The 15535-nt window shown below is 43.0% G+C and overlaps 1 long non-coding RNA gene across 1 annotated transcript in view; it reads right to left on the bottom strand.

The window, feature by feature from the left end:
* Window positions 1-2: 2 nt before the first annotated feature.
* The window catches only part of LOC119865972, a 40499-nt gene continuing 24966 nt past the window's right edge, over window positions 3-15535 (bottom strand). Inside the window, exons 2-3 of the long non-coding RNA XR_005378882.1 lie at window positions 2133-2548; window positions 3-1248 (exon numbers count right to left, since the gene is read on the bottom strand). This is a non-coding gene — a long non-coding RNA (uncharacterized LOC119865972). The remainder of the gene's footprint in view (window positions 1249-2132; window positions 2549-15535) is intronic.

Genomic DNA, 15535 nt, shown 5'->3' with positions numbered 1-15535 from the left:
GTGACTCTCAGGAAACAGGAGGGTTTCAGGGAAACCAGATCTAAAGGAGCGCCGAGAGTCCATAAAGAATAATTATAACCATGAGCCACAGGGAAGAGGAAATGGACTCAGGAGTCTGATAAATAGGATTTTATTAACTTGTTAACCTCACTGGCCGATCGAGGAAGCTAAAAGCCAGACCTCTCGGGTCAGCAGTGACCGGCACACGCTGCGTCCCAGCGATCAGAGGCAGCCCAGAGGAGCGTGTTTACCACAAAGGAAGAAAATGCACTCACAGCAGTGTGCGCCTGCCACGTCTTTGTTCCTGGGGGGACGCTGGCTGGAAGCGGAATGATCTCGAAATTTGAAGCTAGTGGTATTTCATCTCTAGTCACACTGGAGATAAAAGACCTGATTTTATTTTACTTTTTTAAGCATAAAGCAATATGAAGCAAAAGGTATTTCTTCCTTTCATGGGAAGCTTAATTTATGTTTTGGGAACATAATGTGGAGCCTGGACATTGCCCACGTCTGGCTACCCCCACCCCCAGCCCTTGCCAAGGCTCAGAGGGAGGCAAGGACCACACGGTGCGTCTCTAGACAAGTGACCAAGTGGCGTGGTCCCCATCCCCATAAGCCCCCTGCACATGGCCATCACAGGTGGGGATGGAGCAAGCTCAGCCCCGGGGAAACGGCCCTCAGCTTCTCTCTGGGTGGCTTAATGAGGCTGCCAGTCCGGGCCCCCCCTGACTCCAGAGAGCAGAATTCCAGCAACGGGTGGACAGGGGCATCTGAGAGCCCACACGGGGACTGGGGCAGCAGTGACCCTGGTCATGGCCTGGTGGGTCTTCAAGCTCCCAAACCTCCCAGTGGCCATTCATTTCTCAGAGCAAACTCCCATCCTTCCACATAGTGACTCCGTGCCCATCCCCTCTCACCTGTGGCCGGCCACGGGCCCACCCTCTCTCCCCCCTTGAGGGCCTGTGTCAGAACCTTTGTGCAAAATCCTCTTCTCCAGGGGAAGCTGCAGGGGCTTCCCTCTCCCCTTCAGGGTTTTGTCCTTTACCTTGTCATGCAGGCCACCAGCAGCTGTGCTTTGACTCCTCCTCCTCACTTGACTATTTTTCCAGAGCACATATCACCTTGCGGCTTATGAGAACTGATTTACCCTCCATTCATTTACTAACATGTTTATTATTTCCTCCCCCGTAGGACGTCAGCACCACGAGGCCAGCGGGCTTCATTCCCTCACTCGTGTGTTCCAAGCACCTAGAATCACAAAGGGGCAGAGAGAGCAAACCTTCAGGCACCGTCGGAGCCATAGGTACCGTGTTCCCATCGAGTGCGGCCTCTCGGGGTGTGGTGTTTTTCCAACGACTCCCTCGCCAAGACACAAACACGGGGGCTGGCGGTACAAGTGGGGGAAGAATGTCTTTAAAGAAGGCTTGACGGCCCCATCCCTGAAGGGATCCTCTGCTCCGACAGGGGCAGTGCTGTAGTCTCTGTGCTGAGTGTGCTGTTGGGGCCCCCAACAGGAGGTGGGCAGCCGTGAGTCACGCATCAACGGCGCCAGGCCCAACAGCAGGGCCGATTGCAGTGCTCCTGCTGCCTAAAGTCCAAATTTCCTGGCTCCCATCAGGTTGTGCAGACCGTGGCTATCATTCTAACATAGTTACCAGAATATAAACATTTGTCAAGTGTTTCAGTCAAATCCTCCTTCCAAAGAAAGGAGGTGGAGGGGCCAACCTGCGCGCCCCCAGATCTTAAGGACACGGTTGTTCTTGACTTCTGGTCCTCCATCAAAGGCTCTCTTGGAGTGCATGGACGTCATTTTCTCTGCTTGTCTTTCTTTCTTTCCTCGCTGGGGGAATGCATTTATTTATTTTTGTCGTAGTTAGCAGGGAAGTGACCTAAGGGCGTAGGAATTTCAAGACTGAAAGGGAAACCCTATTCCAGAGAAGCTAACAAGCTCACTGCTGATGGTGAGGCCTGATTTCTCGGGAAGACCCCGACCAAAGGGAAAAAGTCAGGGACAGCCTGGGATTGACATGACACAAACCACACAGGCTGTTTCACTGACTGCAATCGCCATTAACCCTTCTGTGCCCAATGCCCGCAACCCAAGCCAACGCTGATTCCCAGCAAAGGCTTACCAGGAGCTGTGTGCTGCCTGGAGGGCTCCTGTTGCTGAACCCTCAGAAGAGACCGGCCTGTGTTCTCACAAGTGGGGGCTCTTTCCAACCCCCTTTATGCAGGGGACATAGCGCCAGGCAGTGCAGCAGATTAAAAAGCGTCGTTTCGTAAGATGGAAATGTGAGAACAAGTGAGTCTTTTCCATGTCTGAGGCAAAACTCTCCAGTTCATGTCTATTTTAAGACATTTGGTTGAAAGTTCCAAAGACAAATAAATCAAACAACCAGAGTCCGGAGGCCTTCACAGTAAGGCCCATTGTTTTTCTTGGTAAATTAACACGTTGGTAGGGTGCCGTGTGGACCTCTTTTTCGCATGATGTATCCAGATTCCCGAAAGAGAATTTTTTGATTCCTGGTCTCACCTATAGAAATGTGCCCTGAAAAAAAACAATTTTTAAAAAGTGGCCTGAGGTTTGTGTACAGGGATGTTCAGTGCCTTCTTCTTTATAACAATGAAGAATATAAGAACAGTTTAAATAATGGTAGAAGAATGGCCAAATGGGGCACCTGGCTGGCTCGGTGGTTGAGTGTCTGCCTTTGGCTCAGGGTGTGATTTCGGGGTCCTGGGATTGAGTCCCATGTGGGGTTCCCCATAGGGACCTGCTTATCCCCCTGCCTGTGTCTCTGCTCCTCTCTCTGTGTCCCTCATGAATAAATTCATAAAATCTTAAAAAAAAAGAACCACCAAATAATTGATAGTACACCCATAAAATGGATTATTACAAATCCATAAAAATCATATTCCCCTGGAATAGTAAAGTTTATGCCTTTTTTTGTCTTAAAAAAGACAATAACAAAATGCCAAAATGTTGCCAGAAGTGATATCTGAACTGTATGCTTATAGACAATTTTTCCATTTTTATATTTTATTTATTTCCCTTAAAAAAAAAACAACCAGGATTCGTTTATTACTTTTGTTTTTATACCATCTTAAAGTAGGACACAGCCTTGAGTAATAGGCTGAGGTGGATTAGCCACACGATTTTGTTAAATGTGGTTTTGGGAGCAATGTAAACAATGAACGACCAGAGCCCTATGAACCTGGTGTCCGTATGCCCTTCGGCTGAGTAAAAATGCTTTGAGCTTTGGTGGGGCAATGAGGCAAGACAAACCTGCCCTTCTGGGAGAAGGTAGGTGCCCTAGTGCCTGGATAGGGCCACCCAGGAACAGTTCCCTGGTTTGCTCCTTACACCTTAGAGATCTGGCCCCTTCCCTCTTCCTCCTCCTGTCCTGGCAGTCCCTCTGGTCTCTTTCCTCCTACTCTGTCATAGGACCAACTATAAATCCAGAAGGGGCAAGAATTTGTCCTCAGGGCTTTGTGATGAAATAAAACCAATGGCATTTTACTTTCTGGCCCAGAGTTTACTTTCTGCAAATAAAAATAATGCCTACAGATCCCTTTCTGGCTCCAGCAAACATAAACGATGTCTCTGAGAAACAACTGTTTGATTAATGCAGCCAATTCCAGCAAGCAACTTAAAAATTCCACGGAGAAAATAAAAGCCAGTAAAAATGCCTGTCTGACTACAGAGGCCAAGCCAGTGCTGGGGTTGGGCAGGCAACCGTGTTTTCACCACTAGTGCTCTGCTCCGCAAATGTCTGGACACCGCCAGGCGCGGTCCCTGCAAGAAGGAGGCTGTTCATCACGCTAGGTAGAGTCCATTTCCTCATATAGTTTTCCTCATTGATTTTGACAATGCTTATTGGCTAAGAAAATGAACATGCATAGTAAAGAGCTTAAGCCCTGTAGCATAAAATACAACCCATGTGTCTTACATATTTATTACAGATCTCTTAAAATGCAGCTCCGAGTACATGGTGTCCATCGGGACAGCTCAACCATGCAGCTGCCATGGGCCTCCTCAGTTCTGTGTCTCCTCACCAAATGCCCAGATTTTCCTCCATAGCATCGCTACCATTCAGGGCATGGGGAGAGTGTGTGAGGATGGGGCTCGTCTCCACAGAGCACCCCCATCACCCAATGCAGGAGAGACACTATGCCATAGGCCACTTCATCTCCAGTTAATTGTAATCAATTGACTTCTGAGCTGCTGACCGGGTGTTGGTTTGTTCATCGCTTTATTCATTGAACAAATATTTATTACGTGCTTTCTGTATTAGGCTTATCTACACAAGCAGCTGTGGGACAGGACATACTGGTGAGGGTGGTGAAAGGGAGAAAAAAACGGGTTCCTGCAAGGGGAGGTCATATCATTAGTGGAAATCCAGGGCTACATCCCAGATGGCCAACGCAGAGAGGGCAGCTGTTCATTGCCAGGTACATTCCATTTACTCATTTGGTTTTATGCACGGATTTGGAAAATGTTCATTGGGCAAGAAATGGAAGTGCCGGGTGAGGTTTCAGCCTCAGGGAAGCCATGGTGGCAGAGGAGGAGGTCGAAGGCGGGCGGCATGCCAAGCACGCAGAATGGCAGCAGGCGAGGCGGGAAGTCAGTAGAGCACAGAGCTTCGGATGATCCATGAGGAGAGGCTAAGCATAGGGGCCTGGCGGGGAACAGAACCATCAGCAGGGCAGGATGTGGTGCTGAGTTTCTATCAAAAAGTCTCAAATTGTTTGCTTTCTTTCCATCTGCACTGACTTAGTTCTGGTCATCATCAAATCTCTTCGGGACAATTGTGACTGCCTAGCTCATATCCCTGCCCTGTTCTCTCCATCCTCTAAATATACTCTGTATAGGACAAGAGTAGCTCCCTATGGGCCTAATGTCGAGGGCGGCCCTAGGATGGGACAGTGACCCCAGCTGTCCCAGCAAACCAGAACAAGCAGATCCTGCATATGGCCGTGGTAGATGTGATTCCTCCTCACCAGACACACATTTACACTTTACAAGCAGATGCAAAATCCCATGAGGCAACTCTGTCTTTGAGGTAAGTCAATCTTTATGCTACCCACCCAGCCCTATAATGGGCCAGAAACTATGAGATAAGTAGTGAATGAATGATGTCTCCACAGTGAACCATTAGAACCACCGGATCTCTACACAGTCGTCTTCTTTAGGAGCACCTCATAGCACACAACACCCAGGAGAAGAACTACACTTCCCCATGATGGAATATGCTACCTGCCATTGTACCCACAGCCAAGACTGGGTGGGCCTTCCCCTCACCACTCTGCCCACCTGCTGGCTTATCCCTTCGAGTGGAGACACAAAGGCATCTAGAACACCAGGACAACCACAGAGGGGACCCAGAGGGCAGAGTCTGCAGCCTACAAGCCTGTATTCCACAATTCTAGTGAGTCCGGGCCTCAAACCTCATGATCCCCAGATCCTATCATCACCTGTCCTACGGCCTGTGGGATGCAAAGACTTTGAAGGTCTCAAGGCATTGCAGTTTCTAGCAAACCTATTTCTCCAAGCCCTTGGAGTTTCCAAGGAGGCAATATGGCTGTGGATCTCCAACCCTGCTTCCTTTCCTCAGGAGCTCACCAGTTCCTATGCCCCAGGGAGTCTGAGTCCCTGCCCAGAGAGTGGGAGTCTGATCACCTCCAGGCCTCTAGGATATGGGGACTTGAGGAATGTGCAACAACTGCCAGGAGTCATCTGCTGGAATTCAGATCCCCAGCTTAGGCCTCAGTGGAAGAGCAGGCCTGAGGCCTGGCAGGATATATGCTTCCAAGACCCTACTGTTGTTGTTGTTGTTGTTGTTGTTGTTGTTGTTGTTTAATTTCTTTTAATTTCATTTCATTTCATTTCATTTCATTTCATTAATTATTAACTTATTTAAAGTGTGAATGGGATGAGGGACAGAGGGAGAGGGAAAAAGAGAATCTCAAGCAGACTGCACTGAGCACAGAGTCCAAAGTGGTACTTGATCCCATGACCTGAGGATTATGATCTGACCTGAAATCAAGTCAGTCACTTAATCAACCAAGCCACCCGGGCACCCCCAAGGCCCTATTGTTTGAAACAGAAACTAGTCCTGTTTTGGGTGTTGTTTAACAACATAACAGTAAAGATCATATAAAACCTCCCAAACAATTAAGATAGCAACAAAAAAAGATAAATATGGTTTCTTTGTGCAAAATTTCTCAAGCCTATAACAAGCCAAGATGTATCATGACTCACCAAGAAGAGGGTCTAGCACCCAGTATTTCCCAAACTTACTCAATCATGTGCCTCTTCCTCATGGGCTATCTGAATAGAGTTTTGCAGAATTCATGTTGGGAAAAGATAAAGTAAATAATTAGATAAATCGGGGACAAGATATCAGGAGGATAGCTGAGCCGAAAAATGTTATCATAATTCTGGAAAAATTGGTAATAATCTTAATGTCCTCTGGACAAATATGACCTAATCTATTATGATGCCAGTCAAGATGCAGTCATGTAACCCATATAGCATATAAACAATATAAAGAAGTTAGATAAATTTTAAAAACAAAGCATAAAACTATGTGAACGATGATTATAATTATATATTAAAAATAAAATATGGCTTCTGGTAATAGGGAGTAAAAACACTGAGACTCACTCTTCTACTTTGACCAAATAAAACACTTGACAAGCTATATGAAACAATCATTTCAGAAACTGGAAAAGAGGAAGTGCAAGACTATGATTCTTGAGAAAAAGGAAACAAATAAGGTAGATACAATATTTCCTCAGATTACCTCCAGGAAGCAAATTCCAGACTGTGGAGCAGGGAGGAGAATCACCAAATCAAGGGGATAGAAATCAAAGTTTGGCGAAACTGAGGACCTTACATGGCACTTGCAGAGAGGAGGAAACTGTGAAAATAATGAGCTTCAGAAATCTTCATAAATATCCCCTTGAGCCTCTAAATGAGGACGATTCTGTACCTGCATAATGCAACTCTATGAAGCTGGAAGAAGAAGAGCTTCCAGGTGTGCAAAAAAAGCTACCAGGAAGCTATAGTACAAACAATCCCCAGAATTATTTAGACTGAGCCAGAAAGCTTTTGACTTGCTATATCCAAAGAGGAGAGACCTTGTGGAACACACATGTCTTCAATAGTGACCATAGAAGGTCATGCTGCAGTAGTGGACAAAACTAGCCCTAGAGGAAAACTATGAAAAGGATTAAAAATACACCTAAAAATAGTAAATTAATCCACAAATAATTATCTGTCCCAACAAAGTCTAACAGTCTTATATATAATACTATATTATATATATATAATATACAGAAAGAGGAAGTATATAAGTATATATATAATATATATATACATTTAATATGATCAAGGGTTGAAGGAAAACATGAATATGATAAGAAAAGATACCAAAAAAGTGGAATTTCTAAAGATGAATCTCCTAAAAATAGAGATTTTCACTGGATTGGATTAAGATAATATTAAAGGGCACCTGGGTAGCTCAGTTGGTGAAGTGTCTGCTTTTATTTCATGTCATGATCTCAGAGTCCTGGTATCTAGCCCCACATCAGGCTCCCTGCTTAGTGGGGAGTCTGCTTCTCCCTCTCCCTCTACCCCTCCCCACTTCTCATGTGCTCGCTCGCCCTCTCAAATAAATACATTCTTAAAAAATAAGAATATTAAGCACTGCAAAAAGTTGGTGCACATTAAGACATGAAAACAGAAAGTATCCAAAACAAAGCCTATGGAGGAAAAAGCATGAAAAAGAATGACCAGACTTTGAATGACCTTTTAGAGATAAAGCCACCTAACAAATGTGTGATTAGAATCAGAAAAAAAGAGAGAAGAGTGGTCACAAATAATATTTGAGGAAATGACGGGGGAATATTGCAAATTTGATGAAGACTATAATGCACAGATCCAAGTCATCCAACAAACACAAAGAAAACCACGCCAAAACATATCTTGCTAAAATCGCTGAAAACCAGTGATAAAGAGAAAATCTTCAATGTCTCTAAAAGAAAAAAGGCACATTACAAAAAAAGGAACAAAGACATTTCGTCAGTGGTATTATAACCCAGAAGAAAATTGGATTACATGCTTAAAGGGCTGAGAGAGAAGAACAAATTAGAATTTTATAGACTTTATCTTAAAACTTTATCAGATAAACAAAAACAGAGAATCTATCATCAGCAGATCTTCACCAAAGAAGGGGTGGGGGGCTTGAGAAATTCATTCAAGAAATGTTAAAGGAAATTCTCTAGGCAAAAGGAAAATAATTTCAGATAGAAACTTGAATCTATAGAAGATATGAAGAGTACGAGAAATTATAAATATGCATAAAAATATGAAACTTTTTTTTTAGTTTTTAAATTCCTTTCACCAACAATTGACCATTTAAAGCAAAAACTAATGACATTGATTCGTGTAGTTTACAACATATGTAGATACCAAATACGTGACAACAGCAAAAAGATTATGGGGTACCGGGGTTGCTCAGTTGGTTAAGTGTCTGTATTCAGCTCAGGTCATGATCTCAGAGTCCTAGGATCAAGCCCCCATTGGGCTCTCTGCTCAGTGGGGAGTCTGCTTCTCCGTTTCCCCCAGCTAATGAGCTCTCTTTCTCAAATAAATAAATAAAAATCTTTTTTTAAAAAGATTATATTTTAGCAATATATTATTTGAAAATTAAGTATGAAATACTAAAAATATATATTTTAAATCCTAGATCAACCCTCCCCCAAGAAAAGAAAGTGATAAAACTAATAAATAATTGTAGATATAAAATGGAATCACAAAAAATACAAAATTAATTTTCAAAAGAGAGATGGAGGGAAAAAAAGGAATATATCAGATTATTAAATAGAAAACAAATCAAAATCTATCACACCTAAACCCACACAGCTATAAGTGCATTGAATGTAAATTATCTAAATCTGCGTTCTTTCATATGGTAGTCACTAGTCTCTTGTGGCTATTTGAACTCAAATTTAATTAATTAACAACAAAATAAACAAAAATGTCAATCCTCATTCAATCTAGAAACATGTCCAGGGGTCAGTAGCCACACAGGTGACTAGTAGCCACCATTTTGGGCAGTCTAGATAGAGAGTATTTTCATCACCATTGATAGTCCTATTTGACAATGCTCATCTAAACATATGGACTGGGACACAGATTTTCAAATGGGGTGAAACTACGTGGTCCACCTGTATGCTCTCTCCAAAATCTCAAACACAAAACAACAATGCAACACCATAAACATAAAAACATAGGTAGGTTGAAGTAAAAGAAAGAAGATAGAAATGCCATTCATTGGCCACAAATCACAAAAGAGCTAGAAATGGCAACCTGACAGCAGGGGATTCTGCCAGGACTGAAGGGGGTCATTTCATATGACAAAGGACTTGCTTCATCATGATGACATGATGACATGATGACGTGATACCAACAGACACGTACCTAATAACAGAACTTCAAAACACATAAGGCAAAACTTATGGAGAAATGGACATACTCACAATTACATTTGGAGATTTAATAACTTTTCCCTCGATAAGTGGTAGAATAAATAGAAAATCAATCGGGATGCCCTACACTTGGAGAACACTATTCCCCAAGTTGACCTGAATGAGCTTTCTAAAACACTAAACACCAAAACTGTAGAAAACATATACTATTCAGATGCACATGGAACATTCACCAAAATAGACAAAATACTTGGTTATAAAATAAATCTCAATAAATTTTAAAGGATCGAATTCATAGTGGGGTTGTGTGCTTTATTTTCCTTTTACCACGATTGAAGTTAAATGATAAATCAGTAACAGAGACGTATCTGGAGAATCTCCAGACTATTGACAATGAAACAAAACACTTCTAAAGAACACATAGGTCAAAGAAGAACTTATACTTCAAACGAAATTAAAATGAAAATGAGACACAGCAAAATTTTTAGCATACAGCTAAAGTACTTACAGAGGAAACTCTTTACCCTTAAATGCTTATGGAAAGGATTAAAATCCATGACCCAATATTCCAATGTAGAAGCTGGAAAAAGAACAATCTGAACTTAAAGTAAGTGGAAGGGAAGAAACCTAAGAATGGATATCCATGAAATAGAAAACAGATGAACAATAGAGACAATTAATAACACTAAGATCTGGCTTATTGAAAAGATTCGATAATCCCTGGTATGACTGATCAAGTAAAAAAAAAGAAAAAAAAAATAAAGTGTCAATGTCAGGAAGCAAAGAGAGGACATCATCTTAGATCCAGCAGACATTAAAAGACCAATAAGGGATAATTTGATCATTTTATGACAACAAACACAGTAACTTCAATGAAAAAGGAAAAATTCTATGAAAGGTAGAAATTAACAAAATCCACAAAATGGATGCAAGGAGAAATAGAAAAATCTCAGGAACCCTAAATCCAATAAAGGAACCAAATTCATAAGTTCATAATTTCTCCCAAAGGAAACACCAGGCCCATGTGATCCTGCTCATGCATTCTATGAAATATTTAAGGAAGAAAGAATACCAATCCTACACAAACTATTTCAGAAAATAAAGAAGGTAGGGAAAACTTCCAGGCTCATTTTATTAGGCCAGCATCAACCTAATGCCAAAACCCAACAAAAGTCTTATAAGAAAAGACAACTATAGACACACCCCTCATGATTATACACGCAAAAGCCTTCAGAGCATATTAGGAAATAATATCCAGCAACACATACAAAAAATATCATTTCCAAGTGGGGTTTATTCCAGGAATACAAGAAAATCAATCAACCATACTTTGTATATTAACAGAACAAAAGAGAAGGACCACATAATAATCTCAGTAACTGTAGAAAAAGCATTTGGCATTACTTAAATCCCATTTGTCCTTTAAAACTGTCAGCATACTAGAGATAAAATGAAATACCTGCACCTTGAGGAAGAGTATCTATAATCCATCTCTAGCCCACTTCATAGAGAATGGTGAATTTGAATGCATTTTTTCTCAGGTGGGAAATGATACAAAATACCCCCTCGCCGCTTCCAGGGAACATTGTACCGGAAGCCCCAGCCAGTGTGATATAGCAAGATAAAAAAAAAAAAAAAAAAAAAAAAAACTGAAAATAAAATAGAAGAAGAAAATGTCTGTAGAAAATTATTTTCAGGGATCTATCAGAAAAAAAAAAAAATAACAAAGCTGACAGACCTAAGGAATGACTTCAGCCCGATGGAACAGTCACAGATCGCCATACAACGTCAACGGTATTTCTGCACACCAGCAACAAAACAACTAAAGATTGGAAACTTAAAAAATAATGATTATGATACAGCATCCAAATTCAAACACTTAGGAATAAATTTAACAAGATGCATGTTAAGGGTTGTACCACGAAAATTATAAAATGGAGAAGATAATGTGTTCCTAAGACTCTCTAAGGTTAAGATGTCTGTTCTCTTGGACAGAGCTGGCCTTAAGACAGTTCAAATCAAATTATCAGGAGACTTGGTTTTGTACAAATCGATGGCTTATCTTGAAGTTTCTTCAGAATTTCAGATGTCTCCTAGTAGGCAAAAGAGCTTAGAAAAGGAGGAAGTTTGGGGATATAGATACTTCTAAGAGAAGGTCGGATCAGCCAGGGTTTCTACACCTGCTGTTCTGGACATAAATGACTTTCCTGCTTTCTTACTGTAAAATTGTTGCTGGAACAAATCCATGGCATAATAACTCTTCTGGTTCATAGAATCAAATGGAATAGTTCCCAAATCATTTTATGAAGCTTGTATAATCTAGATTCTAAAATCTGTGCACAAAAACGGGATAAGGTCAATGTACACACCACCGACTGAGCTCACTTAGGTGAAACATTAAATGAAAAATAATATCACTGAGGGTAAGCAGTGTGTTTGAAGGATGGTACTACATTATATAAGAGGGATTAGTTTAATAATTCAGGAAGATTAAATATCAATATTAAACGCATTTCTCCTACCTAAAAAAAAAAAAAGAAAGAAAATTAACCCTTGTTGGTAGTGAATGGGTATTTAAAAAAATCTGCGAGTGAATTCTCATGTCATCTTCAATGTCAATCAACTCACACTCCAGCCCCGACGCAGCTGGTTAATAGCTTGTGTCCAAACTAGCTCTTCTGTTCTTACCTGAAGGGTCTGTTTATTTAAGCGGACTTCGTGGTTCTTAACCCATCAGAAGTGTTAGTTTAACAAAGAATACCAAACAATTAACCTCTGGTGGAAAAAAAGGAAAGGATTAAAATAAGCAAAATTTATCACTTTGTCAGCTTCTGCAAACACCACCTTGATGATCTCAAAGCCCCTCATGGAAAAACAGATAGACTCTGCCTATGAAACATGTATTGCGATGACTGTGCCTGCGAATTTCTACCAACATAGAGGGTGAGTAGGGTGGTCGGTCTCCATGAAGCAAAATGGCAGAGTTGATGGATGTCTCCTCCACTGAACTAGCTGGGTGTCTGGTTTTGCTATCTCGAGAGACCAGCAGAGAACCCTCTGCACTCTTCACCCTGTAGAGCTGGGGGCCTGCAGGGGGAGGTGCCAGGGGTCTGTGGGTCCCAGCAAGTCAGCTGGCCCTGAGAGCCCCCCAACCCCTTGCTGGCCAGGGGCTCCTGGGGGAGGGACAGGAAACTCGGGGGCTGTGTCCAAGGCCCCCTCATGCAGCTCCGACCACCCGGTGACCTCACCGGGTTCTGCTCCTCGCTGACACATCGAAGAAGCCAGACAGGGAGCCGCCTTCTTCCAGCCGGAGACTGCAAACCTGTGGACAGCAGGTCCAGGCCCCAGTTCAAGACACATCATTACTCTGTCCACCGTTGACATCTTCCCCACCAGGTGACTGGAAGACAAGATGAGATAGGGCTGGCGGACTCGGTTTCCTCTTGGGCACCCCTGGCCTCCTTGATGGAGTGCAGGTGTCTGTCCAGCTGCTCCCCACAGGCTGTCTGGACCCACTGCCTGCAGCCCTTTGGGGCCACTGGGCAGGAGATTACTCACTTATTCTGTATCTGGAAGCATTTTAGCCGGGTAGGGAAAACACCGCTTTGTGCTCTGAAATAGCCACGGAATGTTCCTTCTACCCTGTGAGCTTTCAGGGACAAATAGGAATGTTATGCCTTTTTATAGATCCTGCCGATATTCCTTTCTCAAAATAATTCCTAAAATACAATAGTAGGAAGAAGCTTTATGTAACCTTCAGCGGGGCCTGGAGCCTGCGATGACGTGTAGAGAATCTCCACGACCAGATGGAATGTCTCACTTGTAATGGATCACGTACACACCTTCTGAGTTTTCTCGTGGGGTCTTCTGACAGGTGAGTCCTGGGGCTCCCTCCCTGGCCTTGTTCCTCTTCTCCTTCCCTAGGATTCCGGGGGTCTTTCTCTTGCCTCTCCACCTGGCTCTGTCTCAGAGGGTGATGGAAGATACTTGAAGCCTTAACAATCCCAGCTTTTTCGTGGGATGGCAACTCTAAGACAACACGATCTCTTATTAGACCTTTTCCATAGCTTATATTTTATAAAATATATATTATTATTCAATATTGGACTAGTCATACATCCTGAGATTAGTCAAGACACATGGGACCTTTCACCTCCTGCTAATGTTGGGTGGTGGCATCTCACTATCCTAATGAATCTCTGATTTATACAGTATTGCCAAAAAGCTTCTCCTTTCAAATGATTAGGAAAGGAAAGGAAACAGCAGCGGTGGGCACAGCCCATCCTGCCTGGTCTCCCCCTTAAAAGCACATACACATGAAGTCCACGAGGAAATCCACTGCCGCCAAAGCCAGCAGGCATCCATGTGGCCTTGGGGCCCATCTTGAAAAATGCCCTCAACTCAAGAACAGTCAGCTCTGTGGTTCTCTTGCCTTTCTCACAAAGAGTTGTGATATTTGATTTTTTTTTCATCATAAAAGAAAAAGCCTTCGCATACCAGGGAAATCTGAAACCTGGCCTGACATCCTCTGGGGCAAGAGTGCATGGTAACCAGTTCAAAGGACAGAATGGGAGGTGAGGGTTGGTCACAGGGGAGGACTTGTTTGTTTGAAGAGGCAGGAGACTTGTGGGAAGGGTCACCTTTTATTGGCTGTAAATACATTCCTGAGGCAACTCCTCCAGGTATCCAGTAAATTCTCCAAAAATGGGGGCGGGATTGAACTTCACTAATTAAAGGGTCCATCGCCAGGGGCGGTCACCAATCTCCGCTCAGCTTGTTTGTATAACCGGCCCTTCAATTGCCAACTGGCCACATGTGGCCCCAGTGGCTGAGCGTGGAGATGTGGAGCTTAGATCCCTTAGCTGGGGCTCGGCAGAGCAATGCAGCCAGTCCCAGCTCCATTTGACAGATTTCAGAGGCAAGTACAGTTGTCATGAAAAATACAGAGAGACCATGACCTGAGGTTGGGAGAGAAGAGGAAAAAAATGCCTGAAAGCATTCCTTCTTTGTTGCAAATTGGTCCTTGATGTAGAACAGCGCATGTGACTCCCTAGATTTGCAATAAAGCCTCAACATCTTGGTCAAGACTTTCCAGAGCATTCACAGGAAATACTGAATGCCTTGAAGTTATTCGTAAGGTCTGCTTTCAACCCTCTGTCACAGTGACAGGCATGCGTACGAAAAGCAGGGAACAGGGCTCAAATTATTTGAAAACTTTACATAGGCATCTACCTATGAATAAATATTAGACAGAAAATTCCTGACCCTACAGGTAAACCTATGATGCAAAAATAAATAGCCAAGAATAAAAATCAGTGCTCTGTATAATATTTCACTTTACAAAGAATGCAGAAATTAGCCTGTAGTCGAGGAGTTTCCCTTTCGTGTTGACTTTAACAGCATATTGCCAGCCTCAAGGCTTGAGACCTTTTATCCTTGCTTGGGACCAAGCTGAAGATGTCTTTTCCTTTCCAGTATCTTACTCCAACTAGTTAATTTCTAATTTCCTGCTCGTTGTGTGTACGTGTGCACATCTACACACACCCACACCCACGCGCGTGCGCACGGCTTTTCTGGAGTCCTGTAATATGCTCCCCAATTCTAGCCAGAGGGAATATATAAAATTTCCCTTCATGTCCCAACAAGTAGAGTAGGTGCTTAAAGATTAGTGACCACATGCATTAATGAATTGATTGCAGAGGGCCCCGGAGCAATTTCATCCTGCAGACCACCTAGTCACTGGGATTACTCGTCCCTCACAAAATGTAGCTAACACGTGTGGTGTGGGCACCTGTTTACCCTAGAACTGCCCTGGGCCTTGGATCTGATTTCACCACGGTCCACCACAGCTGCCAAGTGCCAAATGCTCACGGCCACCTCTGGCCACGGCCAGCCACCCAACATTAACAGGAGGTGAAAGGTCCCATGTGTCTTGACTAATCTCAGGATGCGTGACTAGTCCAATGTTTTCTTTTTTATGCCCAGATCCCTATTTTGGAAAAAAAAAAAAAAAAAGTTTCACAACTGTGTCCACATACTCCTT

The sequence above is a fragment of the Canis lupus genome, chromosome 25 (genome assembly GCF_011100685.1).
Source record: "Canis lupus familiaris isolate Mischka breed German Shepherd chromosome 25, alternate assembly UU_Cfam_GSD_1.0, whole genome shotgun sequence".
NCBI classification, from domain to species: domain Eukaryota; kingdom Metazoa; phylum Chordata; class Mammalia; order Carnivora; family Canidae; genus Canis; species Canis lupus.
This window is presented reverse-complemented; position numbering and strand designations above follow the sequence as displayed.